The following is a 21835-nucleotide window of genomic DNA, read 5'->3' as shown; positions in this document are numbered from 1 at the left end:
ACAACAAACTCAAGCCACAGGATTAAATCCATCCTGGCTGCCACCCGATGTAAATTATATAAAATATAATGTAACTGTAAAAGAAAGACTTGAAACCTTTTACCCACTCCCACAATTAGAATTAGAGAAGATTATCACTTCCGCAAACTGTACAACTTGCACACTTGATGCAATTCCCACAAAATTGCTCAAAGAAGTACTACCAGCTATTATCGATCCTTTTTAACTATAGTAAACTCATCCCTTAGCCTGGGCCATGTACCCAAAGCTTTTAAACTAGCAGTTATTAAACCTATGAACCAGAAACCAAATCTTGATGCTAGTACACTGTCTAATTACAGGCCTATTTCAAATTTGCCATTTCTGTCCAAGATCTTAGAAAAAGCCGTGGCCCAACAACTTAGTTCATATCTACATAAGAATCATATATATGAAATTTCCAATCTGGCGGCAGATCTGGGGGGTGCATGGACACAGGGAATTATAGTAAACGGAGACGCTGGTGCTGTCGTCCCGCCGCTTCTCGCGATCACTCAGGTTTGTTGACGGTGGAGTGGAGGGATGCCAGTGTTTCAGGATGCTCCCGTGTCTGTGTGTCCTTCTGGTTCTCTCCTTTTAGTTAAAGCTGTCATAGTCAGATCTGCCGGAGTCATTAGCCACACTCTGGAAATTTTCATATTTTCTACTTTACAAACACAAAACAGTTCAAAACTAATTCCATCCCTTTACATCTTTCTGAGTAAACGACTGCCCACCTTTCTGTCTGGACACTGATGGATGACTGTCAAGATCCTCCTCCACGCTCAGATCAGCTGCCCACGCTCCTGCAACCACCAAGTGCCTTGAAGCTGCCCCTACACTGAAGTTCTCACGGACTACTAACTATTATCACCAGTAGATTGACCAGAGGAGGATGGGTCACCTCTTGTGAGCCTTGGTTCCTCCCAAGGTTTCTTCCTCAGCTGGGGGAGTTTTTCCTTGCCACTGTCACCCCTGGCTTGCTCACTTGAGGGTTTTACAAATTGTTTTTACATTTCATGTCAAATCTTGTCTTACTGGAATTCTGTGAAGCCGCATTGTGACAACATCAGTTGTGAAAAGCGCTATATAAATAAATTTGATTTGATTTGATTTGACATCCATATACAGGTGCTGGTCAGAAAATTAGTGTATCTTGAAAAAGTTGATCTAGTTCAGTAAGTCCATTCAAAACAGTAATTGTACTCATTGATTACACACAGACTGATATTTCAAGTGTTTATTTCTTTTACTTTTGATTATAACTGACAACTAATGAAAACCCCAAATTCATATATTTATTAATGTTTTGTCCCATTAAAATCAAGGTACCGGCTTCCGCCCTCTCCATAGCACTGAAACTGCTCTCATAAAAAATCACCAATGACCTCCTAATGGCAGCTGATTCTGGTTTACTCTCCATCCTCATCCTCCTCGATCTGAGTGCAGCATTTGACACTGTCACACCACCCTCCTCAATAGATTATCCTCCATTGGTATCACTCAGATCCCTCTAAACTGGTTCAAATCATACCTCTCCAGCCGCACTCAGTACATCCAACTTAAAACTTTCACGTCCCACCCTTCTTCTGTCACTTCAGGTGTGCCCCAGGGATCTGTCCTGGGGCCCCTCCTCTTCATCATTTATCTTCTTCTCCTTGGCCATATTTTTCATAAGTACAACATCAATTTCCACTGTTACGCGGATGATACCCAGCTCTACCTTGCCTGTAAGCCCACTTCCAACCTCCCTCCCCCCTCTCTTACTGACTGCTTAACGGAAATAAAATATTGGCTTTCCTCAAACTTACTTAAACTCAACAGCGATAAAACTGAGGTTATTCTCATTGGTACTAAATCAACATTATCCAAAACAGACAGCATTTCTCTTAACATTGACAATTGTTCTGTTCACCCCTCCCTACAAGTAGAGTCTGGGTGTCATCCTCGACAGTACTCTTTCTTTTCAATCTCATATCAATAACATTACCCGGTCTGTCTATTTTCATCTCCGTAACATCAACCGTCTCCGCCCCTCCCTTACACCCCATACCACTGCCATCCTTGTCCACAGTCTTGTCACCTCCCGCCTTGATTACTGCAACTCCCTCCTTTTTGGTATTACACACAAATCTCTTCATAAGCTCCAACTGGTCCAGAACTCAGCTGCCCGTATCATCACTAGAACCCCCTCCATCCACCACATCACTCCTGTTCTGCAAAAGCTCCACTGGCTTCTGGTCAGGTTAATTGATTACAAGATCCTTGTGTTAACATTCAAGGCCATCCACAATCTATCTCCACCATATCTTTCCAATCTCCTCCATGTTGTAACTCCCTCTCGCACCCTCAGGTCCTCCTCCTCCATTCACTTGACTGTTCCCCCTGCCCGTCTCACTTCCATGGGAAGTAGAGCTTTCAGCCGCTTTGCTCCCCAGCTTTGGAACACTTTACCCCCCGACATACGGAACATAAACTCACTCACACAATTCAAGTCTTCACTCAAAATCCACCTGTTCAAGATTGCCTTTCCTTTAAAATACTTGTGTGTTTTTCGGTATTATTTATGTTTATTGTTTACTTTATACTCTTTCTAAGGTGTCCTTGAGTGACAGAAAGGCGCCTATGAAATAAAATGTATTATTATTATTATTATTATTATTATTATTATTATTATTATTATATATGCATATCAACACCCACCAAACACCACCCAGGAAGTGCCAAAAAGTCCCGCCTTTGTTCCTCCACCTCGTCTCTCTCATTTGTAGCCCTGCCCCCTCGTTACCAAAAGGTCAATTATTTAAGGATCTATGCATTGTCCTGGATTCAAGGTATACTAGAAATTCTCCAGCAATTCTCAAACTCAAAAAAGAAATTCTTAAATTAAATAGTATTCTTTTATCCACATAGGAAGGCTAGGCTGTTCAGATGGTTTCCACCTATTAAGTCTTGACAAATTGCATATTCCCACTTTGGTGACCTCCAGGATAACATTCAAGACATTCCTCCAGTATCCATCCAGGTCAGGGCAAGACCATAGCATATGCAGCAGAGTTCCTACTCCCACTTTACATTTGGGACTATATCTTGAGCAGCCATTATTTATTCATTAGCAGTCATTATTCATATTCAACACAACCTGGAGGGGCGCCAGTCCTTTGCAGTGAGACATACAAATACACATTCACTGACACGTCACAGCAGCACAACTAGCAGTGGTAAATGTACTTCATAAATGTAATTCATTACTGTACTAAGAAGTTTGTGTGTATCTATACTTGCAGAAGTATTTCCATTTTGGGTGACTTTTTACTTACATAACTCATGGAGAACTACTAATTATGTCTCCATCAGGGTAACTACTCATTAACCACTGGTTACATCAACATCTTACATGCCACCTGGAGAATTATGATCTATATACCTACTCCCCAAATGTGCTCCTTTGAAGTCTCCCGGACATTATGGTCAAAGAGAGGCCTCACAGAAATATTTGGTTCACTGAATGTTGTGTCCTACCTCCTTATTCTTTGAAAAATACTTCCAAATGTACATGTCATTTCTGTTAGTGAATTAGTTGTCACTGTTGGACTCATCAACCACACGTGGTAACTCACTACTAATGGACAAGGTGTTACTGTGTTCTTCTTTAGGAGTTAATGATGATCAGGGACAGCATTATAAAGTGATACACATGATAACATTACTTATGAACAAGGTGTTGTGTCAAATTGGTTCTTGATTGGGCTTAGTTTGTTTGAGTTATAGCTGAAAGTATTTATAAATCTCTGCACGCTTTGATTAATTTATTTATTACAACAAAAGTTTGCCCAAATGTTAAACTTTTTTTCATAATTATTTACCTACAGACTCTGCAGACTCCAACAACGTCAACTGTTTGGGAATATCACAAAATTCCACGGACTAGTTTGAAAAGCTTCAATTGTGAACAATTGGAAATTAAGATAAAACGATGCATTTTTTGACAATACTTGCAATTAGAAAGTTGTTAGGCCCTCAGCTGAGTATGAAAAGAATCAAACTGCGTGTCAATATGCTTATTTTTCACAGAGATATATAATATTTTCTTGATATAGCGCCCCCTATTGGCTATCGTTATGACAATTTTTCTGCTCTTAGGGAGGCCTCCCAGGGACATACCAGTCAAATCCCAGGATGATTAGACCTTGTTAAGGTTGTCAAACAGCTGCTGACAGCTGATTGGTCAATGACGATCACAATTTTGCCCGAATCAAGTTGTCCTTAATTTTCCCCATACATCCTTGCTGATAGAAGCAGCATGCCAAGCTGCAGTCCGATCTGCCTTACTGATGCTGAGATATAAACTTGAAGCATTTACAGTGCCCGCTATATGAATATTGGCTTCTCCTTTGACATGCTACCTCAGAATCAAGTCTGGAAGTTGAATCTGAAATTGCAACCCATTTGAGTAAAGTATGCATGAGTAACAGCTGTTCATGTGAAACGGGCGATAAGCCGAGAAGGTTCATTTGCATAAGGCAGCTACATTGAATCGAAATGTCAACGTTTTTTTGATAATTATTAAGCTTCAGACTGCTGCGAACGTTTTGACACCAAGCTCAACAAAAATCCACGGACTAGTACGCAAAAGTAGGTTTTGCAAATTATGCAAAATAGCAAAAAATCTAAGTGGGCGGAGCTTAGTAGTTGTATTGACCTTTTTGATTCGGCAGGACTCAAGGAATCAGGGGGAAAAATTTTCGTGTCTACGCCTCACGTGGTAGGAGCCCCGTAAGAAAATGCGTTGTCCTTCGCTGTAGCGCCCCCATGAGGCCAATCAGTCTGATTTTTTGCGCCTGAGTAGCGGGAGGGTTTACTACCTACTGACCAAGCCTCAAGTCTGTAGGCCTTACGGTTTGGGCTGTGCGATCGTTTGTAGTGCAGAAAAAGAACCAGAGGAATAATGAATATAGCCGCAAGCGACAATTAACGGGGTTCTCGCAGAATAGGCCTGTTTGGAAACAATAGGCCTACATTGCTGATACGGTACCCTTAAAATCATGTCCTTAAGTAGAATGTGAAATTTGAACCCAGTTGCGTAAAGTATGAAGGAGTTACAGACGTTCAAGTAAAACTTGTGATAAGCCGAAGAGGTTCATTTGCATATGGAGGCCATCTGGCAGTTTATTCAGGACTATAGGGCACTGTGTCCTCAGTTTGGGTGATCTCGGAGATGCGGAGCTCTTTGTCAAAGGAAACACAGACACTGGTTTGTCCCAGAAAGTGCTCCTCTAGCTCCTCGGCTCTGTCCAGGTTCTGCAAGTTGTACCGGTGCATGTAAGTCAACAGAGACAAATTACTTACACACAGCGTGTACACCTCGCCATTGCCGGTCATTTTGATTGTCCCAGAGAGCATTCTGTTATAGGTGCCCGTCCTCTGCATCATTCGGCACTTCTGGCAGCGGTGGAATTTGTTTGTTTGCTCAAACATTTCCTGCAGCCTGCCGCATAAACTGCAGTTCATTGTGGCCCGGATTTCCAGTGCGACAAAGGGGCCCGTGATGGAGGTCAGCCCCGCGTCTGCAGATTCGGCGGCCGCGTCGGGAACGTTTAGGTCGTCGATGTTGCTGAAGCTGGTGCCGACGGTGGTGGTGAGCAGAATCTTGCCCTCGAATGACCTGGTTGACAGCTGAGTGATGGCGTATGAGGACAGCGCCTGAACCGCGTTGATTTGTTTCTCCCATAGCTGTAACGTCATCTGTGCGGTACCGTCAGAGATTCTGAAGCTCCTCACCTCCCGCGGCGCCCCACGGACTTTCACCGTGCGAGTCGACGGACTGATGGAGATGACTTTGGCTTCCACCAGGCTCACCTGTAAATAGAGAGCATACAAAGGAGAAACAGGTCAGTGCAAGGCAGAAACTACTTAGTGTAATTTGCAAGACAGAGATTGTTTAAAATGCTTACCATTCTGCCTACTTGCATTTCGCTGATCTCCTGCAGACTCGTCTTTGGTCTGGTTGAAGGCGTCCGTTTATTGAAGAGCACGGTGGTTACTGAAACGTCAGACCTGTTGTTGACGATCACGTCGAAGTCCGAGGTCCCTCTGAAACCTGAAAAACATCAAATAGCACATTAACATAACTGTTTAAACAGTGAGTTGTTTATACAGCTTTACATAAGAAAATTACTTACTTATTGCTTTCTTTATGTTTTTTAGGCACAGCGGGGTGCCATTCTGCGCGCTCAACAGGAATTTGTTTCTCTTCGACGGGCTGAATACAACAACGTCGTGGAACTCCTCTCGGCCGGTCTGCAGCACCGCGTTGAAAAATTCTTTACATTTAGCCGAGAATTTTATGGCCGAGACGCAGTGGATGAAGCCCGAAACGGTGACCAGTTCTTGTCTTGGGATTTTAGCGGGACTTGCCATGTCGGACATTAGCAACGGTAGCCTGCAAATAAACCTTGCTTGTCCCGAGGCCTTATTTATACTGAATCTACTAGTAAACTGCAACATAGTTTCATTTCTTAGAATAAGCGATAATTAGGCTTGCAATAAAGTTGTGACAGGTGTGCTTCTGCTGACCCAGAGCAGACGCCAATGTTGAACTTTTGGGACAGGTCATGGATTAATTAAATGTCTAGCATGTGTGTTTATTGTAGACCATGTATTTGACTATGTCGAGGTAAAGACACATAAAATGTTGTTTTTCAAGGTTTTTTTTTAGTGAAGGTAATGGTTCTGTTTAGAATCGTGTATTCTTTAAAAGAACAGTTTCATGCTTAAATGATTGTTTGCATAGTAAAATTGTTCTTCAGCTTGACGGAGAACTTGTATATGGCACCAAAAACACTTGCAAACCAGCAAAATACAAGTTCAGGTTTGATATTTTTAAAATATTGTGCGTTTGAACATGCCAGCTCTAGACTATATTTCTTTACATATTTGTAGTTCTAAATATATATTCATTTACGCATTGATATGTTTTGTAAAAACTTATCCAATTGTCTTATAGCAGTTAATACTTGTTATAGAGAGCCTTTGTTATTTCTTGCAAGGGCATCGTAGCTGCAGACCACACCCCCTCTGTGTCCTGAGAGAGAAAGTTTGTGTACAGATTATACCTCTGATTATTTTATTATTATTTTCTACGTTTATCTTGATTTTCGGTCAGGTTAAAATATATATTGCTCTTAAAGAGCATCTGAATATGTAATGGTGCAGCTAGTGAGTTGTTCTGGCCATCAAGAGTACATTTATGAAAGTTATGCTATGTTATGGTTAGTGTGTTTCTCTACGTTTATTGTAGAATGTTGTTTTTTTTTTTTTCTATTTTTTAGTAAAGGGAATGTCTCTGTTTAGAATCATGCGTTCTATAAGGAACAGTTTGTAGTTACTTATAGGTAAGTGATATGGCAAAAGCTGTGGACAGTTCATTGAATAGTTCATGGTTTTCGGCTTTGCAGGTGTAATATAAGCAGCAGCATTTATTATTGCTATGTTGGCAGAGAACATACAGAAAACATAAGAATAAGCATGATGTTTAATAATATTTTATAATGTTTAGCAGAACATTTAAATATTGTCTCTTGCAAGTAAGTGAGAAAGAAACCAAACAAGAAACAAAATAACCAGTAGTGTAACGGGACGGCTCTCTACAGGGGAGATTCTGTGATAGTAGTCCTGTAAAGTTAATCAAGAGGAAAGAGTCAAGTGCAGATAAGAGTGCTTTGCACGCAGTGGGAATTGAACCAGGGTTGTTTGGGTGCGAAAGCAATGAGTGTACTATGTTGGAGGTAGTGGTGATTGTGACAATACGTTTTAAACCAAGAGAGGAAACAAACTCACAACATAGTATACAAAATTCGTTTTGGGAAAGAAAATCAAAGGGAACAAACTAACAGATGACAAAAGATGAAGACGTAAAGAAAATACAAAAACATAAATAAACCCCGCAAATAACAATTGTGAGAAAAGCAGGTAACAAACCCGTTGCGACATCAGGAATCCTACAGCTGCTTTAACTACAGAATAGGGGAAGAAGAGAGCCCACAAGTTTTTATTAGGGTCCTAGCACGTAGTGTGGGGACCCTATAGCGATTGTCGGGTTTTTAGGCTTCCGAGCACAAAGTGCAAAGGAAGCCTATTGTTTTTGTTCTGATTATTATTATTATTAGGCTTCTGAGCACGAAGTGCAAAGAAGCCTATTGTTTTTGTTCAGATTTTTATTATTAGGCTTCTGAGCACGAAGTGCAAAGAAGCCTATTGTTTTTGTTCTGATTTTTATTATTATTATTATTATTATTATTAGGGGTTCAAGCACGAAGTGCTTGAAACCCTATTGTGTTTGTTCTGGTTTTATTAGGGGTTCGAGCACGAAGTGCTTGAAACCCTATTGTGTTTGTTCTGATTTTAATGTGTTATTAGGGGTTCGAGCACGAAGTGCTTGAAACGCTATTATAATTGTTAGGATTTTGAGGTATATTTATCAGACAGCCTCATAAGACAGTAATAAGAAATGTTCAGTGTGTTCAGCCAAATGCTCTATGTATGTGCGCTACAGAGAGGGATGTTTAGGATGAGCTGTCAGAGGCAGGAAACTATCAATTTTACACCCTCCCTTTAGAACATGCTAATGTAAACTATTCTTTATGTTTGCCTTATTTGGAAAGAAGAAGACCTATATAGATTGGGTCCTAGCGAGATGTGGGGGAGAGACCTCAGAAATGGAGAGATGACCCGAGCTCGCAATTGAACACTCTCTCACGGGATCCTTAAGAACCCGTAAGACACTGTTTTGGTAAATAAAGATGTATTTACACTTTTAACCGTGTCTGCGGAGATTCTTTTCCATCACCTGTCTTCACAACACAGCAAAAGTAAACAACAAAGTTTGGCGACGAGGATGGGATTCGAGCTGTGACCTGTTTGCTTCAGATGACCCCTGCATTCGAACTACCGCTTAAAAGCCGGCAAATAGAAGGTGAGATTTTCACAAATTTGAGCGCTGGTTGGGTGTTTGGGCTGTCTGATGCAGAAGGGTTGCACCGAGATAGACTCATTAGTGTATGCTGTGTTGTGTTGGAAATGGTGTTGGATAAAGATTCTCCGTTCTAAATTTTAACTATAGTCATAGTAATAGAGAAATGAAGAAAATAAAAAGGAATAGAAGAAAAAGGTTAAAAAGGAAAGGAAGTATAAGTGTAGAATAGCTTAATTAGTAACGATAAGGTGAGCTGATGATGACATGCACGTTTGGGTAAACAGGGCCCTATTTTTGCTTGAAACTGTAAGACATGAATCACAGTCATTGCGTGAAAGTAAGCTTTGAGTATTTTGGAATTGGATGATATTGAAATAGTGAGAAGCCCTGGGCCCAGTGGCATTTGGTTAAGGTTAAATGGAATTTAAGGTTTTAAGGATAACGAAGAGAAATATATGGAAAATAGAGGAAAAGAGAGTTAAATAAAGAAAGGAAGCCGCAGATTTCGGATATAAGCCCTCGTGGAGGCGGGAATAGCCCGGCCGCAAATCCTGAAAAATTCACTAGGTGATTTTTTGGGTCAGTTTGATGAGAAACTGGAGGTGTGATGCAGAGATTTAATTAGGGGTGCCCACTCGAAACACTGTTGACGAACACTGTATTGATGCTGCCTCTTTTTGAATTATTACACCTCATAAGGTAGCATAAATTAAAAATAAGGAATAAAGGAATAAGGAAATAAGGTAAGGGCGGCAATAAAAAGCATGCTGTTAATGTGTGAATGGGTCGACTATGAGAAATTGTGTTGAAAATGATGAGTGTGTGTAAGCGCTGTTTGGAGGATGTTGGATTATGTGTGTGTGCCTAGTGAGTTAAGAAAGGAAAAGGAGTGTCTAACTATGTGTGTCTGTGTCAGCTGAAATAATTTTTTTGGGAGAAAAAGGGGGAGTGATCAACCCCCTCCCTTCTGTGGTTGCATATTGAGTGTGTGAGGGGGAGAACTGGTTTCTCCCTTGCGCTGTAAAAAAGCCATGAATTTTCTGTGGGAGTGTTTTTAGAAAAAGGGGGAATGTGATAAAGAATGAGAGATTTAGAAATTAATAGGGAAAGAAATTTGTAATGGTAAAAAGTATGAGCTTCGTTCAAGGACAGTTATTTAAAATGAATATGAACCTCAATAAAATGAGGGGTTTGTTTATTTATGACAATGAGCCTGAACGGAAGACGTTTTTAAAGTAAAAATATATAAAGTAAAAATAAATGAGCTTTCTGGGAGACAGTAAATTAAAGAAAACAGTAGAAAATGAGCTCCAGAAAGACGTTTGTAGATGCTGAGAATAGGAAAAAGGAGAGCAAGGTGTAAAGCTGAGTAATTAATAGGGTACATTGGGGAAACTGTAAGGTTTAATCATGGGAATTAAAGGGAAAATTGTTATAGAAGAAAAAGGAGAAATATTTTGAAATCTCCATATGATGGCTTTTATTGGGAGAAAAAAGTGTTCATGGGTCTGGTTCCTCTCATTTTGTTGAATTTTTGAGATCTTATGCTTTGCGGAGGGGTCTCTTTCTGCAAGTGTGTAAGGCCTAGAATTCACTCTTGAAAAAGAGAAAAATGGCAGGACTTTGATTTGTGACGTACTGATAAAAGCCACGTTGATTTGATTTAAATAGAAACTAATAGTTATTGGGCAAATTAGAAAATATTGATGTATAGTGCTGTGCAGGGGTTTGGAGCTCCTGAGATTGGGTGCGTTTGAATTGAATTTTTTCTATGGGTGTGGTGCTTGTGTTGTGCTTATGATCTAAAATAAAAGGGAATAGAGGATTAATTTAACATAGTGTGTGAGAGTGAATTGGTGGAGCAGTAATTTGTTTGTGTTCTCTTTTAATGCAATAGTTTGATGAAATTGAGATACATTGAATGGGGTAATTGTTTTAGGCCAGTGGAACTGAGGAATGGCCTTATATGGAGGGAGCTCCATTAAGGATGAACTTATTGCCATCAATCACTTTAGACCCTTTTTAGGGGGGTTGAGATTAAGGTCGCTTGGGCTTCAAGCCAATGAAGAGTTGTTGGAGGTGTTTACAATATTGAATGAAGGGTAAAAATGTTATGAATGAACTAAATGTTGGTAAATAAAATACAAATAAGCATATTGAATGTTTAATTACTAAGAAGTAAGCTGAATGTATTAAATTTCTATTTGTCTTTTTATCCTGTGGGGTGTGTGTGTATGTGTGTGAGTTGTCTCATTTTAAAGGAGACGGTGAGAAGAGGACCAGGAGGAGAAAAGGGGGGTCAAATTTGCCCATAGCAGAGCAGACTGCATAAGGCCAGTCATTTTATCCACAAACTTCTTTCACAAACACCTGCATTGATACATTTAGATTTAATCATTAATAGGTCTCATTATTAAAAAGTAATAATTGGAAATTCATTGATTTGTTTATCTATTTGCATTTAGTTCATTAGAGGTGCTATAGTACATGACATAGACTTCTTCAAAGAAAGCTTGGCAACAGGTTGTTCATTTTTAAGATAATAATTTGATTATAAAGAATCAACAACGTGGTTTATGAAGAAAAATTATTATTTGAAAAGGGATTTCTGATCTAAGCTTTGCTATAAGTGTATGGGGTTGCAAATATTTAGTGGTAATCATATTTAGAAGTGCTTGTTGAGTCTTATATAAGTTTGTATATTCTTTAATTACAAGGTAGTTACTGAATGTTTAATAAATCTAGGTTTATGGTGCACTTAGTAGTTATATCACTTAATAAAGGGGATTTAGTGGTGTGAATTGTATTGCATATTAAGGTTTGATTTCTCTGAAGTTGGCAAATTCAATTGGGGATTGATTTTTATTAATTGTGGTAATATAGTGGCATATAAACAGAAAAAAAAAAAAAAAAGAGGGAGAGAAATAATTAATAAGTGTAAGTTGGGAACATATTTAGTCATTATTATGCCAAAAATGGGCACTAATGTTTCAAAAGGGGTTACTCCTGTTGATATAGTTAAGAAAAATAATCCTCTAATAAAAGGCATTGCAAGAATATCAGAAAAATTTTATAAGCGATGGCCTGACATAGACCAACCATGGCCGGTAGAGGGGACACTTAACCCAGATGTAATTAAAACAATAGAGGTACTTGTATCAACATATAAAGCAGGACAGAAGAAAGGGCGTCAAGGAGAAAAGCGAAAGGAAAAAAGAGAAATAGAGCTTGGCATTCTCCAGTTATTTGAACAAGAGAGTCAGAAACTGATGAAGGCAGCGAAGGACAAGAGGGAGAAGAGTGTAGACGCGATTAACCAACTTACAAAAAAAACCTAAAGACAGATGGCCGAAGTTAATGTGTCTTTTTCACATGTGGACTCAGTTAAGGCACCACCACCTTATGAGAAGGAAGTGAAAAGTGAAAAAGCCTATCCTCAGCTTCCAGTGATTAGTCAAGGAGGAAATTATCACATTGAAGACGAAGATGAATGCATCATTGAAACAGGACAAGCAGAGACAACGATAAAACTGTATCCTAGTTCCAAAAGCAAGAAGAAAACTCGACGTCTGCAGACTAGAGGTGAACTGAGAATGAGAAGGAGGACCATTGGAGATGAGGATCTGAGTGACCAGGAGGAGGCCATGGGTATGACCCAGCCATCAGACGAATGCTAGCTAAAGCAGAAAAAAGAGGAGATGTGAGTAGAAGGAAAGAGGACTCAAAAGATGGAAGTTCTGATGAAACAGAGAATGAAGAAAGTGATGATGGATGGAAGAGTAAGGGATCTTTCTCTGAAAGAGGATTATTTCCTGAAACATCCAGCACAAAAGGAGAAGACAGACGAAGAACTTTGAGAGAAGTAGAAAAAAGTATAGACCAATGTTTATTGAACTTAGATAATGCTTCTAGCTCACTGGAGACACGCCTAGAACGATATGTAAGAACTGCTGTTAATGATCCAGAGCTGTTTGCTGCAATCAGAGGTCGAATGTGGAGAGCATTGAAAGATTCATTTCCAACCAATGTGCATCCAGACAATATCCTGATTGAGCCTTTGGGAGAAAATGAGAACCCGAGAGCCTATGTGTCAAGAGTCCATCAGGTATGGAGAAATGTCACAGGAAATGATCCAGATTTAAATCAGATGGAACAGTCAATTTTGCGAGCCAAATTACAGAAGGGACTACCCTTACCAGTGAGAAGTAAACTGGCAGAAGTAGTGGGTCTCGGAAGCATGGCAAAGAGTGTCTATACAGATCATATAGCCCATCAAGTGGAGCTATATAGAAAGAAGGAACATGATCAGAAAATACAGGATGAAGAGACCCTCAGAAAGCTGAACCAAATACAACTGGTGGACAACAAGAAAAAAGAAAAGAAACAAGCTGTAGTCATACAAAGTCAGCCTCCTAATCAGCCAGGACCACATCTGGATCAGACTCAACCTCAAGTGAGCCAGTCAGCATCAGTTGCTCCAGTGACTCCCTGGCCACAGCCAGTGTTTGGTCAGGTGCAGACATGGAGAGGAAGAAGTCAGGGAAATCTAGGAAGAGGAAGACCAGGAAGATTCAGTCTGAACTTTCAGCAGCCTCCTGAAGTGTGCTATAATTGCGGACAGTTTGGTCATTTTGCTCGTGAATGCAACCGGCCAGGAGGAAACTTCAGGGGATACTTTAGAGGAGGATTCAGAGGACAACCAAGGTCAATCAAGGGACCTGTGAACCCTTATAGGGGCCCGGAACCAGGATTCTAGGGTTGCCCGGAGAACTCGTGTGGGAGGTGTCAGCTGGTAGCAATAGGGCCGGAGAGAGATCCAACAATAGAGGTGAAAATAAATAATCGACCATTGACAATGATGGCAGATAGTGGAGCTGCTTTCACCTGTATTCGGCCTGAAGATGCTATACACCTCCCCAGGTCTGGTCAGATGATTCGGACAATCGGGTTTGAGGGAGTAAAACAGCTGATTCCTCTCACAGAACCAATTGAGCTCTGCTATAAACATCTGAAGACTACAATACCCATACTGGTATCAGAACATACACCTATTGCACTTTTGGGAAGAGATGCTTTGTGCAAACTGAACTGTACAATAAAATGCACACCAGACGGCTGCCTGGTAGAAGTGCCGAGTGAAATGATTGATCAACTGATGATGAAAACAGAGACTGATGCTTCTTCAGTATTTTGGATTGGAAATCTTAGCGAAGAATTCTTGGAACCAGCCAAGATGTGGGAGAATTTATTGTAGCAAACATGCCTGATGCAAAGACTCCAGAGTATCCATTTCATTGTACACTGAAATACTTTAAGGATGCTGAACAATCAGATGGAGAACAATGGCTGAGTCATCAACCAAAGCAAGTTGAATTACGTTCATGTTGCATAATTTTGGGACCACAAGGAGCTGCTATGAAGATAGACAAAAATGATTACTTGCATAAAGAGTTTGAGATGGGAAAAAGTGTACCACATGTGACTTTGCTGGTGTCTGAAGATTGTGAGCAGAAACAAATAGGTGAAATGATGGCAGAAGCAGAAGAAGTTGTCTTTAAACCGCTTAAAGAGAATCTTTCCATCTGGAGGAGTGAAGATCAGCGATTTATTAAGATTATGATTACTGCTCAAGGACAAGGACAGCCACAAGTCATCAGGATGACACATGAATCACTTTACAATGAGAAGATGGATTCAAACTCTTTGAAAGAGGAAATGCTGCGATGTGTTCCAAAATGTTTATGGTCACAACATAGCACTGACATTGGATTTGTGAAGTCAGCTCAACCAGTGAAAGTTGAACTCCGACCAGGAACAAAACCTCCATGGAAGCCTCAGTATCCTTTGAATGAAGAAGCAATCAAAGGGATCGAACCACAAATTGAAGGTCTTGTGAAGGCAGATGTGCTGAAGATAACACAGAATCCGCAGAGTAATACACCTTTGTTGCCTGTGAAGAAGCCAGATAACTCTTATCGTTTAGTACATGATTTGAGAGCAGTAAATGAAGTAGTAGCAGATTTTCCAGCAGAAGTGCCAGATCCACATGTTTTGTTAGCCCAAATTCCTCCGAATGCAAAGTATTTCACAGTATTAGATTTATGTGGTGCATTTTTTAGTGTTCCACTAAGTGTAGAAAGTCAGGGTTTATTTGGGTTTACTTACAAGGGACAATTCTATGAGTATAAGAGATTACCACAGGGATATAAACATAGTCCTCACATTTTCAATAAAGTATTGAAAGATGATTTAGTTGGGGTAGATCAGAAGTTAAAAAGTACTGTCATTCAATACATGGATGATATTCTTCTCTGTGCACCAGATGAGGAAACATGTCATAAGGATTCAATTACTTTGTTACAGGTGCTGGCAGAGAAAGGGCACAAAGTCTCTCAGAAAAAATTGCAGTATTGTCAGGAAAGGGTAGTTTATTTAGGGCAGACCATAACACAGGGACACAGATGTATTTCTGATAAGCAGTTAGAAGCTATTTGCAAAGCTCCCAAACCCAGAACAGTTAGAGAAATGATGACATTTTTGGGTATTGCAGGGTATTCCTCAGCATGGGTAGAAGACTATGCTAGTTTAACAAGACCTTTGAGAGCTATGATTAAAGATACAGGGAATGCTCAACTTTATTGTAATCTTTCCTGGACACAGGATGGCCTTTTAGCGTTTGAGACAATAAAACAGAGGTTACAAGAGGCTCCAGCATTAGCTCTGCCAGATTATTCTAAGAATTTTTTGTTATACGTGTCCACTTCTACTGGAGGAAAATATGCATGTGCAGTTCTTTGTCAGCCAACAGGTACGGGAACCAATCCCCAACCAATTGCTTATTATTCAACTGCTTTTTCAGAAGTGGAATTGGGGTTACCAAGTTGCTACAGAGCAATGGTGGGAGTGTATTTAATGTATGAGAAAGCATCATCTGTCACGATGGGTTATCCAGTGACAATTCTTACACATCATAGTCTTAGAAATCTTTTAAATTTTGGTAAATATACTCTAACTATGCCTAGAATTAGAGATTATCATAGGCTCTTAGAACAAGAAGATGTCACCCTAGCGAGGTGTGTAACGGTAAATCCAGCTGAGAACTTGCCAACTCCAGAGGATGGTGAACCACATGACTGTGTACGAGACGTAGAGAGGTATTCGAGACTTAGATCTGATTTGCAAGCTATTCCGTTGCGTGAGGCTGAAGTGGAGTATTGGACTGATGGGTCCTGTTATCGTGTAGGAGATAAATTGAGGGCTGGCTATGCAATAGTAAGAGCACAGGGGACAGAATTTGTTGTTGAAAAGGCTGAAGTGATTCCACAGCCTGCATCTGCACAACTTGCTGAACTTGTGGGGTTAACAGAAGCATGTATGTTGGCTGAAGGTAAGCGAGTGAACATATACATAGATTCGGCGTATGCCCATAATGTGTGTCATTTGTTTGGATCAGTGTGGAAAAACAGGGGGTTTAAGAAAACTGATGGGTCACCAATACAGCATCATGCTCAAATAATGAAACTGTTGCATGCTATGATGAAACCTAAATAAATAGCAATAGCTAAATGTGCAGCTCATAAAATGGATGCATCAAGGGTCTCTCAAGGGAATAGAGCAGCTGATGGAGCTGCCAAAGCCATTACAGGAGCGGACAAACTCGGGGAAGTGTTTTTGGTAACTCATGAAGTGGACTTCGAAGAGAAGGTGACACTTAATGATGTACTTTTAATGCAGGAAGCTGTTCCTGAAATAGATAAACAATTGTGGTTAGATCTAGGTGCCAGTAGGGATTCTACTGGTCTTTGGAGAAACCATGAGGGGCTGATAGTAGCACCCCCGGACTTGTTAGGTCTGATGATTCAAGAGGCACATGGGTTAGCTCATGTGGCTAGGGGAGAAGTTAGGAGGAAGATTACAAAGGAGTATGGTTTTTGGGCACCATATTTGCTTGAACAGATTGATTACGTAATTGGCAGATGTATAATTTGTTTGAAAAATAATGTTCGCAGGGGGTTGATGGTTCCGCCTGGTTACATTCCAACACCAAGGGGTCCTATGCGTGAGTTAGTTGTGGACTTTGTTGACATGATAAAACCAGTTGAAGGTAAGAGGTATATGCTGGTTGTTGTGGACAGGTTTTCACGATGGCCTGAGGCATGTCCAACCAAGCGTAAGGATGCTCAGTCGGTTGCCAAGTTTTTGTGTAGAGAAGTCATAAGCAGGTGGGGACTTCCAGATCGAATATCCTCCGATAATGGGAGAGAGTTTGTGGATAAAACGGTGAAATTAATTTTGCAAAAATTAGGAATTAAACAGCGTCTGGGAGCTGTGTACCATCCGCAAAGTCAAGGGATTTGTGAAAAAATGAATGGTGTCTTGAAAAATCGGATTGTTAAAATCTGTCAGCACACGGGGTTAAATTGGATAGCAGCACTTCCATTAGCATTAATGGTGTGTCGCTCAAGTGAGCTGCGTGATTTACACATGACTCCTCATGAGTTGATGACAGGCAGACGAATGCCAACGCCATGTTTGCGTACGAGTGGGAAAGGTCCAAGTTTAGCTCTTTTAGAAGATGACATGAGAGCATATGTTTCATACTTAGCTAATTTACATAAAAGAATATCCACATACGTTTCAGAAAAGCAAAGAAAAGAGGAGGAGCAGGAGAGACTGGATGAGCAAAGGAAGAATACAGTGCAGCCTGGAGACAAGGTGTTTGTAAAGGTATTTAGAAGAAAATGGTATAATGAACGCAGAGAAGGACCTTTTGAAGTTGTTCGCAGTACTGGAACGGCAGTTCAAGTCAAGGGGTCTCCAACGTGGTATCATTTATCTCACTGTGTTAAAGCACCAAGTGAAGAGGAGCCTTTCTCAAAGGGAGGAGAGGTTGCAGGTTCAGGAGAACCAAAAGAACATGAGGGAGAACAGGTTGAAAATAACATGCAAGAAACAAATCAGAGTAGATCTCCTGAAGAGGAGATTGTCCCTGGTTTGGATGATGCTGATGACTGTGTGTATATTTCTGATGATGCCAGACATGACACAGCAGATTGTAAACGAGACAAAAAGTTCGGAGAAATTGAATTTCAATATGTCCCAGAAACAGCAGGTCCTATTCCAGGAAGCAGTAATTCCATTTCAAAACAGTTCAGAGACTTGGATCAAGAGAAGAGTCCAAGACCAGTTCGGAAAAAGGTTAGACCTAAATGGTATGAGAACTAAAGAGAATGAAACTTTAAAGAATTTTACTTTTTCAGTGTCGAAAGTTAGTGAGGGGGTGAATGGATCACATCTAACTACACTAGTGCCTTTAATAATTTCAACAACATCATCACCTTTCAAGACAGTGGTTAAAGCTAAATTAGGTAAAGCAGTTCATCTTCCCTGTAAATGCTATTAAAGGAGATGAATGGTACTACACTGCCAATGATGACTTCTGCTTCGGGTACATCTGAATCTAGCACAACTGTTGAAAAGGGAAAAATAACAAGATCACATAATGTTGTAAAAGTAACCCAGACTCCAGAACTAATGTCCTTTCCATTGCAGAAGGAAGTAAACATAACACAGGGTCCAGAGTTAAATATGGAGCATGAAGTGAATATCAGTCAAGTGACTTTTGAAGCTAGAAACCCAATGGAAGATATGGATTCAAAGGGTTTAGTAACCACTGAGAAAATCACTTTAGAAGGGCAGAGAGAGTTTTTTGATTCTGACTGGACATCAGAAGAAATGACTGACCGTTACCATGCATTACAGAAAAGAGAAGCAAAATGGAAAGCATATGGATTTGATTCTTCAGTATTACAAATCACAGACCCATGGGCATCTAGAAATTTATGGTTTCAGCAAATAACCCATTCCGTAAGAATGAGTACGAGGTTGACTGGTCCATGTGTGGTGAAAGTTCCATCACCAAGCACATGGCCATCAATTTTAGAGACAGTACCAGAACCATTGCATTCTATGTGTCAATCTTATGCTTTATCGTGGTTAATATATCAGCAAAACTCTGAAGAAGATATAATAATGGCTTTATCAGTGCATTTGTTTAGACCTAGATTAAATTGTACTTGGTTGATGAAGTTACCATATGTGAATTTCCTTAATCGGCATGAAAATATACTGACAGCACAGCCTGATGCGATGGAAGTAAAATCTGTGGAGACTAAAGACTGTTTTTGTTCCAATGATACTCACAATGGACAGGGGATGTTTATGGGAATATCTGATTGTGCTCGTTATAAGATGAATTTTAAAGAGCCTAAACCTAAGGACGTTTTGTTTAAAGTGAATTTTCATACACCAGATAGCAAACAGAGTAGAATGGTGCAGTATGACATTTTGCCTGTAAATGTGACTATAGGAAATTTTAAGGATATTTGGTGGGTTTGTGGAGATAAAGCATACATATTTCTACCATATGGGTGGACAGGCTGTTGTTATATGGCAACATTAAAGCTTCCTTATGAGGTTTATACTCTCCAAAAAGTTGAAGCAACTGATGAAGGGAATTCTGAAGGTAATTCTGTGAGAAGAAAGAAAAGGGAAATGGCTCAGTTTCATAACTTGGAAGCATATCATTGGAGAATCAGTATAGGAGAAAAATGGGGTATAGGATTATTCCCATGGTATGGTGTGACATTTTTAGCAGATCATATAGATAATATTACGTACACTTTACAAGGGTTTGCTAATGAAACAATAAGAGGGTTTCAGTTTTTGTCAAATACTCAAAAAAGTCACAGATTAACATTGTTGAAACATGACATGGCTCTGGATTACATTTTAGCTAAACAAGGAGGTTTATGTGTAGCTTTGAATCTGACAGGGGATGCCTGTTATACTTTGATTCCAGATAATTCTGATAATATGACTAGTGTTATAGAAGCATTGAAGCATATAAGGGAGGCGTTTGGTCCATCAAAAGGAGCTGGATGGTCTGTGAATGCTTGGTTATTGGAGAAATTAGGACCACTAGGAGCAATGTTGGCTGAAGTTTTTGGAGCAGCTCTTTTAGCAGTGTGTATAATGTTTTGTTTTTGTACACTGTTGTTAACTTGTGCAAAAGCTATGATTTTGAAATGGGTTGGAGTTGTAATGCCTGGAAATCAAGTACAGATGCCATTATTAAGTAGAACCGACTCAGACAAACATGAGGAGGAAATGTTGGAAAACAACCTGGTAGAAAGATATCCATTTTGAATATCCACTATTATATATTTTTCCATTCACTTATGATATTATACTATTATTTTGTTAGGTTTATTATTTAGTAATCAAGTATAAAGATTGTAGGGTGAAGTATACACTGTAGCTTATAAACCTATTAATCCATTAATGTTACTATTATTAAAGTTTTATTTGATGTTTATTTGCATCTATCATTTTTGCAAAAGATACTGGCTGTTGTTTCTTTCTTCCAGAAAGAAAAAGGGGGGAAGATCACTGTAAGGGAGGATGGTTGTTCAAGATTCCTGAAATGCTACAGGGATCCAAAAACTCAAAAGAGGACAATAAAACAGAAGGACTTTGAAAAAGAATTGTGAAGACTTGCTGAAGCTCAATATGTCATCAACATCACATCAGAAGACAAAATTGCTGAAAAGACAATATTATGTCATATGTCTCTATTGAATTGTTTATTATTAGTAATCTTTGATAGTGATAAACCATTATATGAGTGATATTAAAAATTGTAACAACTGTTTATTATGAAGATTTATAGACTGATGAAATGTAATCTGTGTAAGTGTATTGAAATCTCAGAGTTTTTTGTTTGTTTTATCGATGTTAGGGCCAAGGGGTATGTCAGGTAGGGACAGGTCCACTGGAAGGTCCGATGGGTCGACCAGCCTGAATTTGGACATTGGTTTGATTTTATTTTCTGAGATTTTTATATACATTTACTTAAGTCAAATCCCTACACATATAGAATAAATTTAATTGGATTGGAGTACAATTTTGATCGCCTGGGCAGAGAGGGATCGTTGAGGGAATTTTTCCTGTCTAAAATGTTTGAAGGATTTTCAAGAAAGATTGCTGCCGGACAGGTTTTTTCGCCCTCACACTCCATGAAATTTTGTTACATCATAATGCAAGTGATGTTAAAATTGTGTGTAGGAAGGTATCACTTATTTGTTATGACATTTACATGTATGGGTTGCTTAAATTTTTACGAGACTTTAACAGTCTCGAAGGGAGGAAATTATGAGGTATATTTATCAGACAGCCTCATAAGACAGTATTAAGAAATGTTCAGTGTGTTCAGCCAAATGCTCTATGTATGTGCGCTACAGAGAGGGATGTTTAGGATGAGCTGTCAGAGGCAGGAAACTATCAATTTTACACCCTCCCTTTAGAACATGCTAATGTAAACTATTCTTTATGTTTGCCTTATTTGGAAAGAAGAAGACCTATATAAATTGGGTCCTAGCGAGATGTGGGGGAGAGAAATGGAGAGATGACCCGAGCTTGCAATTGAACACTCTCTCACGGGATCCTTAAGAACCCGTAAGACACTGTTTTGGTAAATAAAGATGTATTTACACTTTTAATCGTGTCTGCGGAGATTCTTTTCCATCACCTGTCTTCACAACACCGCAAAAGTTAACAACAATTTTTATTATTAGGGGTTCGAGCACGAAGTGCTTGAAACCCTATTATAATTGTTAGGATTTTTATTATGGTCCTAACACGTAGTGTAGGACCATATTGTAATTGTTAGGATTTTTCTTCTTCTTATTATTATTATTATTATTATTATGGTCCTAACACGTAGTGTAGGACCATATTGTAATTGTTAGGATTTTTCTTATTAGGGGTTCGAGCACGAAGTGC

General features: G+C 39.6%; 1 long non-coding RNA gene across 1 annotated transcript; it reads left to right on the top strand.

Moving 5' to 3' along the window:
- The first annotated feature begins 5775 nt into the window (after nt 1-5775).
- LOC136676292 (uncharacterized) lies at nt 5776-6551 on the top strand. Its single transcript, XR_010796278.1, has 3 exons — nt 5776-5909; nt 6009-6105; nt 6226-6551. It is a non-coding gene; the product is annotated as an uncharacterized lncRNA (long non-coding RNA).
- The last annotated feature ends 15284 nt before the right edge of the window (nt 6552-21835 follow it).

This window comes from Hoplias malabaricus, chromosome X2, assembly GCF_029633855.1.
Source record: "Hoplias malabaricus isolate fHopMal1 chromosome X2, fHopMal1.hap1, whole genome shotgun sequence".
Lineage (NCBI taxonomy): Eukaryota > Metazoa > Chordata > Actinopteri > Characiformes > Erythrinidae > Hoplias > Hoplias malabaricus.
The sequence above is the reverse complement of the archived record's forward strand: the minus strand, read 5'-3'. Positions and strand labels throughout refer to the sequence as shown.